Raw genomic sequence first — 10,018 nt, forward strand, 5'->3', positions numbered from 1 at the left:
GGATTGGATCATTCCACTCCTAGGCTTAGACTGTGGTTATGAAAAGTGTGAATGATACATAGGATTGTTATGCCTTAATGTAGTTAGTATCCTATGAAATGAATGACGATAAGAATTGCCTTAGTTAGATGCTTATGACACTTTGGATAAGTCTATATGAAATCATAGAATGTTACATTGAGCGATTTTTATAGTGAGTAATGGAAGTAAGAATAATGTATGGATAATCCAAACCAGTGGATCAAAACCTTTTAGTGGTGAAGTCAAGGTCGATTATGTATGATGTGGGTATAATAGTATAGGGCCCGTACTATTATACACAAATGATACATACACGAACTTGGTGGAAACATGAAGGGGTTTTGTGAAATGTGGTAAGGATTTGAGTGAGTTGAGGACTTATTGAGTGCATATCTTGTGTTAGATAAGAGCCATGAAGGAGTTTAAAACATGATTAATGGATAATGAGAAATTTATGACAACTTTGACTTTTTCTGTCAAAGTCAAACAACTAGCATGAAAATGAGAAATTACTTGGAATACATTTGTTATATGGTTGAAATTGAGTTATACCCTTTTAGAATAAGTGGTAATGAGTTAGAAACGCCAAACAATGAGAAATTACTTTGGGGTGTTACACCTGAGGACTGGAACATATTCTAGTGTTATGATCATTATATGTGTTAGCATGATTATGTGATATTGATTGTATGTGTATAGCGGGCGAGGCCTGAAAATAACAAATCTATATACCGAGCGGGGCCCGATGTCGAGCGGGGGCCCATTGTATGATTTATTATGTATGGTATGGGGTAGTTTGGGGAACTCCCTAAGCTTTGTGCTTATAGTTTTCAGTTTATGTTTCAGGTACTTCCATTGGCAAGGGGAAGAGCTCGTGTGACTGCATTGCACACACCATATGGATTCTGTTTATAGGACACACTCTGATTTTTCCTGATATTTAACATACTTATTTTATTTGGGTTGTATGAACTATGATTTGATATACTGTTTTCACTTGAATGAAAAATGAAATTTTTTGGGTCGTATTTTCGGGATGTTACAAATAGGCGTATGACTTTTTACATATGATCATCTACGAAAATCATATGTAGCTTGTGAAAATCGTTTTTGTACTTTATAGAGAAAATCGAAAAAGTGTGCTCCTTATATGTCATTTAATAAAAACCACATTTCATCATATACCACATGCAAAAATCATCTACAAAATTGTGTTTCCTAATAAGCTAACATGCGGAATGATGGGTTTCCTCCCCTTTCATTGCGAAAAAATAGGATTCATGACGCCATCTGAGAAAATCTAAAATGCATGTATATTATGACAAAAACATTATTTTCCTTTAATTCGTATTGAACATCAAAATACATATTGCAAAAATCTCTAATCCGTAGTGAAAAAATATAAAATAAGTATTGCGAAAATCTAACATTTGTACAGTGACTTTAATGGCCCTTTTTAAAGATATATTTTTTATAGAAGAAATTTGCAATTCAATTCTCTTTGTCAGACTTCATTTCTTTGAGAAAAAACATGAATTTGAATTTCTCAAATGTGTATTTTGTTGTTCTCTCTGTGGTTCATGGTAGTCATAAAAATGGAAGATGTACTTACATTGGACCTTTTGTTAAAAACTATGATGTAGAAATTATATTAGATATAAATTTCTCCTATTTATTAAATTTGATCAAACTGAAGATAGGTTTGGAAAACAACCCTAATATCAATTTGTCTTTCCAACATCCTAGAATGAAGACTATTGTAGAGATAGTCGATGAAATTGATGTGAAAACTCTTGAAAAAGGGTTTTCAACAAGTTCACACTATTGTAAGTTTGCATTTGGTTATTCAATACAATGAACAAATCAATCTAGCTAAAAAAGGAAAAGGCTTTGCTGAGAACCGATTTAATAAAAGACGTAGCAACAATCGATAATGCATTTTTATCTCTCAAAGTGGTACTCAATATCCTCTTGATGTTCGTAGTATTATACCTACTAGTTTTACCAACTATCTAACTAATTATTACGACTTAAGGCAGTGGACCTATTCACAAATAATATAGCACTAACAGTCGGGTATCGAACACAGGGAACAATTTTAATTAACTAATTTATCTACTAAAAATTAATTTAAGAAAAGCAAAAGTCAAATTGGTTTTTATCTGGTTTTGCAAGTTCAAACAAACTTATTCACTTAATTTTCAAATTCAATCAATGACTAAAACACTTCTGTTTAGTTTGAATCCACTTCTCTTCAATGGTTAGCTACTCGTTATGAATAATTCACATTGGTTACCAATTATTATATTATTAGTAATTTAAGTCCAAATATACTAATGTTTAACTAATTAATGTAGAACTATGCATGGTCACACATAATTTAACACAGAATCAATTATGAATTATGAATGGAGCTATGTAAGAGTTATTAAACAAACATAGTTATGGTCACAATCTATGTTCTCCAGCACAGCTAAATTTTATTACCTCAATTAGTTATCTAAGATTTTGTCGATCATAGCTCTAGCAATTCAATGGTCACTAAATTACTAGGTGTCAAGTTCATGTAATTTAATAACCACTAAGCTACACAGAACATGAATTCAAGCAATTTAAGTTTGAATTTAACATGCTAGGTATTAACAATCAAACAAAAGAATTTAACCAACTAGTAAGATCCATAACTAATAAACCAATCCATGAGTTGAAGCTTCATCTAGCTAAACAGAAGCAGCTAGATTCAGCTACTCATGGCTGAATTCAACCACACAAATTCAATAATAAAAAACATAGTTAATTGTACCAACTTAAAGTAAAAGTTATGATCTTCAATCACTTCTTCCTTGAATGCTTAACACTCGTATTCTGCGGCTTGTTTTCCTTTAGAATTCGTCTTCTAAACCCTCCAATCTCCAGAAGAACTCCCCAATTCGTAAGTACCAAGGATTTATATAATTTTCATAATTTTTGCACTTCACGTCGTGAATTCAGGTGAATCCTTATTGGGCAAGGACTCTGACTTCCCGTGCACTCATCTTCTAGAAACACCCACTCCACGTCGTGTAAGTGAAGTCCACGTCATGAATTGAGCTTTTCGCTGGGATTTTCTTCTTTTAATTCTTCCAACCTCCAAAATTCCGCTTCTTGTCGCTTTTGGCCCTTATTCTTCAAAATTGATCATTTTGGCTGCAAAATACAATTTAATCTTATAAGTACCATTTTTCTTTGCAAATAACCAGAATATGTATAAAAATGTATTCAAATATCACCTAAAATGTGTATAAATATGACAATATCAAATACCCCACACTTATCTTTTGTTTGTCCTCAAGCAAAATTAATTAATTTTAAGTCATACTGCCATTACCGACATCACATAAAACAATCCATTTTGAACTCAGTCATTATACCAAGACCTCAATGTGCATATTTGTGTCTAAAATGTGACATCCCCAAATTCACGGTCATTTTAAAACTTTTATTTATGATTATTTGAAAATCAGAGTATCCTTTTTAAAGAATAATATTGCGGAATTTGTTCCCAGAAAAACATGATAAATATATTATCAAAGCATTTCCGAATAAATGTATTTTGTTTATATTTAAACTTTGGGATGTCATCGTCAATACAAAAACTTAAGCATAAACAGACCTTACATTCATTTACACTAGTGATTTACGTCTCCTCTATTCTCTCAGTGAAATGTAGCTTTGTATCGACACCTATGATACAAATAAACTGAGTGGGTCAGGTTGGGAAACCTGGTGAGTACATAGGGTTTTCAACCCACAATAATATAGTTAATTTGTTTCTTCACATAATTCATGTCAAACAATTAACCCGATTACCCATCCCCGTTTTCTTTATTTAATCTTCTCTAAAGATTTACCCTAAGGGTTATCTCCTACATTGTATTTACCTCTCATCGCATTTCCTTATATGTTTGTTCCTATGGACTTTTCCTAAGGATCATCGCCTTCATCGCATAGACAGTACTGATTCGGGGATTACTCCCCCAATACGTGTCCAGTAAGGGTTAGGGTATCATCACATGAATACGTAGTTACAACATCGCCTGAACTCGTAATTCAAAGTAAGGGTTAGAGTATCATCGCATGAATACGTAGTTACAACATCGCCTGAACTCGTAATTCATAGTAAGGGTTAGAGTATCATCGTATGAATACGTAGTTAAAACATCGCCTGAACTCATAATTCATAGTAAGGGTTAGAGTATCATCGCATGAATACGTAGTTACAACATCGCCTGAACCCGTAATTCATCACCTACAGGTTATGAACCTGCTGGTGTTTCCACTTGACTATCTAGAATAGTCCGTGGTCGCCACCTATATGTTGGTAGATGACTACATCGCCACATCGTCGGTCAAGGTTATGGTATCTCCTCTCATCTCACATCACCTATTTATCATCACCTATCTATCATCACCTAATTATCATCACCTTTCTATCATGTAACGACCCAAAAATCAAGGGTAAAAATTTCATTTTTAAATGTAGCTAAAGCATTGATACCATTTATTTCAAACATTTCAAATCATCATTAAGTAAAATATTTATCAGAAATTATCCCAAAATCACTCATTGCGGAAATCATAGGTGTGTCCACTGCGATCAATCCGAGCCCTTCTTTTCCAAATCGATGATACCTGAAACCATAAACAAAACTGTAAGCACGAAGCTTAGTGAGTTTCCCAGAGCATACCACACACACAATCAACATATCACATATCGTGTTAGCTATAAAAGCTACCTATATCACATAAGCCATGCATACATAAACGTAGGAATGCCAGGGGCTACCCCACATGGTCTTACATCCAACGTGCCATGGGCTGCCCCACATGGTCTTTACCTAGGAATGCCATGGCCTACCCCACATGGTCTTACATCCAATTGCCACGGGCTCCCCCCGAGGTCTTCCATGCAATAACACATATAATCACATACATGTCATATAACACAGAAATATCTACATATAATACAAACATAAACATGTAAGGATGTCGTGGGCTCCCCCCAGGGTCTTATACCATAGTGACATGGGCTACCCCGCATGGTCTTTACCTAGGAATGCCATGGGCTACCCCAAATGGTCTTACATCCAATTGCCACGGGCTCCCCCCCCCCCCCGGGGTCTTCCATGCAAGTATCACAAAGACAATTACCATATCACATAGCATATAATCACTAGCATACCATTTAGCATAAAGCTATCTATCATACCACATATTCCTACTACAGCTAGTGTACCACATAACATAACATGGGCCGACCTTGGTGCCTTAGACCCATTGGTATGGTGAGAAGACTCACCTGGCACTGCTGAAGCCCCGCAGATAAAACTCCCCTTGCTGGTTGACAGATTCCCGAACTGTCAACATCGAACAATACCCAATTAATAATTGGGTTCCAATACATAACCACAACTCTATACTTGGGGTAAAAGACTACTTTACCCTAACTCAGCTTTATTCAATTCAAGGCCCAATTCAAAGCCCAAAAGCCAAACCATGGACCAAAGCCTAACACATGGCCTAATTTCCAAATTGGGCCCAAACCTCTATATAGGCTTGTCTTAAGGCCCAACCACTTATTCCAGTCCAAGTGATTGGCATTCTGATGGTCCAATAGCTAATAGTCCTCAACGCCCACTTACGGCCCAATTTTCCAAATTGGGCCCAAGCCACTCTAATGGGTCCTATCCTAAGGCCCAATGATTTCCTTAGTCCATAACATGTTCCCAATTGGCCCATTAAGACCCACAACATCTTAATCCAACAAGTGGCCCAACAAGCATCCAAACCCAATTAGAGTTTTTCACATAAAATGACGATTAGAGTTAAGTGTCCCTACTTAACCCCTCAAGGACTTAATCCATTAAGTCCCTCATGGTCTTAGGCTAATTTGCAATGACTATTAATTAATATTTTAAGTTCATTAAATAATTCCGATGCGGTCCCGATAAGTCCCAAATCCAAATATCCAATATTAGGGTTTTCTGAACCCTAATTAGGGTTTCCAACCCATTCATAGCCCAATAAGCCCAAAACCAAGTCCTTAAGCCCATTAGGGTTTTGCTAGTGGGGCACCGCCCACTTCCACCTCGGGTAGTGGCAGTCAATGGCGGCTCACGGCGGCAGCCACCACCTTACGGTGGTCGTTTTGAGTTTCTTTCATTATTCTTTTTGCCAATTACATTTTACAACCCGAATCTCAATAACACACACACACTAACACAAACACACACACACACAGCCACCCTAGTGGTGGCTAGTGGTGGTACACGGCGGCAGAAAAGCTATAACCGGCGGCAACCACCATGGTTGGCTGCCATGGTGGTGCCTTGCTTTCCGGCGACACAACATCCCCAAACACACATACAATCTCATAACAACCGGAAACAGCAATAACACATGAACACACACCCATAAATACACCCACAGCCACCTCTCACGGTGGCTAGTGGCGGCGGAATAAGGCAGAAACGGCAGCCACGACGGCGTAGCGGCAGTAAATAGCGGCGGCAACGAGATAGCGACCACACACACGCCTCTCTAGAGATCCGAAGGCAGCCACCCACCTGGTGGCGTTCATCGAATGGCAGCGACGGCACTAGCGGCCATAACGATCGCTGTCAGCGATTAACAGTAGCAACTGAAGCCTAGAGCCCGGCGGCACCCATGTCTTCGTCGGAGACGAGCAGCGACGACGCCAACGCGGCTGAGACGCAACGCCTGACGAAGAGACGTCGGAAAGAAGGAGGATGGCGGCCACAACATCTCCAATTTCCAGTCGATACCGCTTCATTTGACCGTCCTTGGTGGTTCTTCCTCGGTTACGCGTGTCGCCCGACAGTGGCGATGGAGTTCCGATGGCGCAGAGGCAGGTGGCGCGGCGGTGACGGCTGGGGAAGAGGAGCAGTGAAGGTGGCGGCTGATGGTTTGCTCTAGGGTTAGGGTTAGCATGGTGAAACCAAGTGACGGGTTTAATACCTGATCATATAAAACTTTCGCCCAATGTACACCTTTGGTCCCTCCTTTCCAATCTCTTTTCAAATTAAGTCAATATTTTACCCTTTAAACCCCATCTTCTGAAATCCTTACAAATAAGGTCCGGAATATACCAATCAGCCCCTAAGCTTCCAAAATCTCTTCAATTGAGTCCCAATAATTCACCAATTAATCCATGCCTTCATAAATATTTACGAAACTAACCTGAAACTTACAGTTTAACTCCCAACTTCTAAAAATCTTTACAAAATAAATCCCGGATACTCCAATTTATAATATTTGGCTCCCAAAACCAACATCTCACTGAACATTATGAATTTTAGGGCTACTACTCTTTCATAAATTTTATCTATTTATCTATAAAATAAACAGGGTGTTACAACTCTCCCCCACTTAAATTAGATTTCATCCTCGAAATCACTCCTTACCATTTGTTACACGCCCAACCATTCTAGTGACATGGTCACCATCCTGGGCACACCCTAACCTTCCCAAGGTAGCCGTGACCAATCTTCGCAAAGCCCTAAAATCCGTGGATGAACGAATTTCTCGCAGCAAGATAACATCTACTCGATCTGAAGTCTGCCATCTTGAGATAGTCTGATTCCCTGACAGACCACTCATACTGAATCATTACCGTTGAATCCAGTCCACTTCGTCCTTCAACTGACTACTCAACTTCCGATAACTCGAGGTTCCCACTATAAAACAGGGTCACAGACCCAATCATCCTTGTAGATCCCTCTTACTTGGCCAAGGCTCAGATACTCCCACTGTGAGTGACTTGTCACTTCCCAGTCAACCAGCTATCCCGCTCGTACTTGCAACCTAGAACCCAAATACTAACACTGCTCAAATGTTGAAACTGCCTGAACACTGAACTGCCTGAAGCAGTATATTGCTACATGACCGCTTTCCGAAATCTAACGAGACTTGCCTGGTCTCAATTCGTTCACCGATCATCTGGAATATCAGGTCTCGGCCCGATTGCGGAGCCGCAAGGGCTCCCATACAGTTGCCTCACACGACTTCCAAACGAAATCCTTCATTGGAACTAGTTTCCACTAGTTATCATGCCACTATGTCTCTAACCACCTCCCGATCCAACCGATCAGGTCCGTGTGTCGAGACCTGACGTCGTTAAATCCAAGGCTAAAAGTGATTGCTACCTAACCAATGGTAGACTTATGTAATAAGCAACCTTAAGCAATCCATTGCTTCCTTGATCTCATAACTGTAGTGGCGTTCCTTACAATCTTATCACTAGCTCAACCAGATCTAATCCATCCAGGTACTTTCGAAATCCAATCTGTGGATTTCCATATCCTCACTGTTGCACCCGAACTGGTGGGTACTGCTGTTCATTCCACGTTCTAATAACACTCCCACGCTCTCTACCAACCTAGTGAATGCTACGACTACACCTGCAGTCTCACGACACACTATCACTATCTGACCGCTAGTGAATGCTACGGCTCCCCCGTAGTCTGACAACACTTCCATACCAACTGATCATTAGTGAATGCTATGGATCCCCCGTAGTCTTACAAAACCTTCATCCTAATACAACCGTAGCCCAATCCCTTGCTCCCAAGCTATCGATTCAAACACATACAGAGTCGAGCATGCACTCCACTGAACACCCGAATTGAACTTCATTCATGACTGGAGCCCCAATCTGCTTCCCCAAATTCTGCTATCAAGCCCCCAAGAAGACGCGGTTCACACGTTGGGGAGTTCTACCAAACTCCAAACTCGCACAACCCTCAAAGCAAATAGCCACTTGGGCCACCTTTTTCCTCGAGAAGTCCATCCCGGTCTCGTACCTGTCCCTGTCCTGAATACCTGCATGATTCTCCCCCACTTAGATTCGACTAAGTCTTCGCAATACATGAGATTTGAAGGATTCCCGATCATTCTTACTCGTTAATAACGAACTACTGACAACCTGCTTCTTATCCGTGCGATTGTTCTATTACGGCCCAAACCTCCAAGGACCACGCAACTCCTAAAGATTAGACAAACACTTCCCGAGTCCCAGCGTGACTAATAATCTCAGACGCCTTGAAATGATGCCCCACCTATATCTTAAAGTCCAAATTACAGATGACCAGGCCAAGCCATAACAGTAAACCACTTCCCCTAGTGCTTCCAAAAGTCGACTTGAGCACAATGTCTGAGTTACCAATCCTGACCGCAGACCTTCCGCATCACGTCTCTGAACCGATCTCGACTGCCGACCTAAATAACATTGGACGCTCCAAACCATCAGAAAGAGAAACTACTGCTCACTAACCACCTCGTAACTTACGGTATACAAACAGCATAAGACAATTGTAACATCCATAAAATTCGAACCAATTTAAAACTTTTTAAATCATATAAAACCATTCAGTTATTACAATTTGTTTTCAAAATAGTTTAAACATCAGAGTTCCCAGAAATCATAATCATAAATGGAGGAGGTGTACAGTAACGCCTTCACCTTCCCGCGGTTATCCGCTGATGTACCTGAAACAATAAACTAAAACTGTAAGCCCGAAAGCTTACTGAGTTCCCCCAAAATACCGATACACATACAATCCACATAACCATGTCAGCAACATCATAACATAACAAACTGAACAGCATGTAATGGGTCCACAACTTTACAGACTGGATTACCCCTGGGCCCACAGTGTGAGTCTGGATTGCCTACCGGGCCCACAGCTCACATCTGGATTGCCATCGAGCCCACAATACGAGTCTCCCTCAGCTCGTATCTGGAATGCTCCACCTACTGGATTACCATTGGGCCTACAGTGTGAGTATGGATTGCCTTCCGGGCCCACAGCTCACATCTGGATTGCCACCGATCCCACAGTACGAGTCTGGATTGCCTATCGGAGCCACAGCTCGTATCTGGAATGCTCCTAGGGTTTGTTGGTCACCGCACGAAGCAGTATATCCTCAACCCATCCCA

This window comes from Lactuca virosa, chromosome 6, assembly GCF_052849685.1.
Source record: "Lactuca virosa cultivar CGN04683 chromosome 6, Lactuca_virosa_CGN04683_v6, whole genome shotgun sequence".
Classification (NCBI taxonomy): domain Eukaryota; kingdom Viridiplantae; phylum Streptophyta; class Magnoliopsida; order Asterales; family Asteraceae; genus Lactuca; species Lactuca virosa.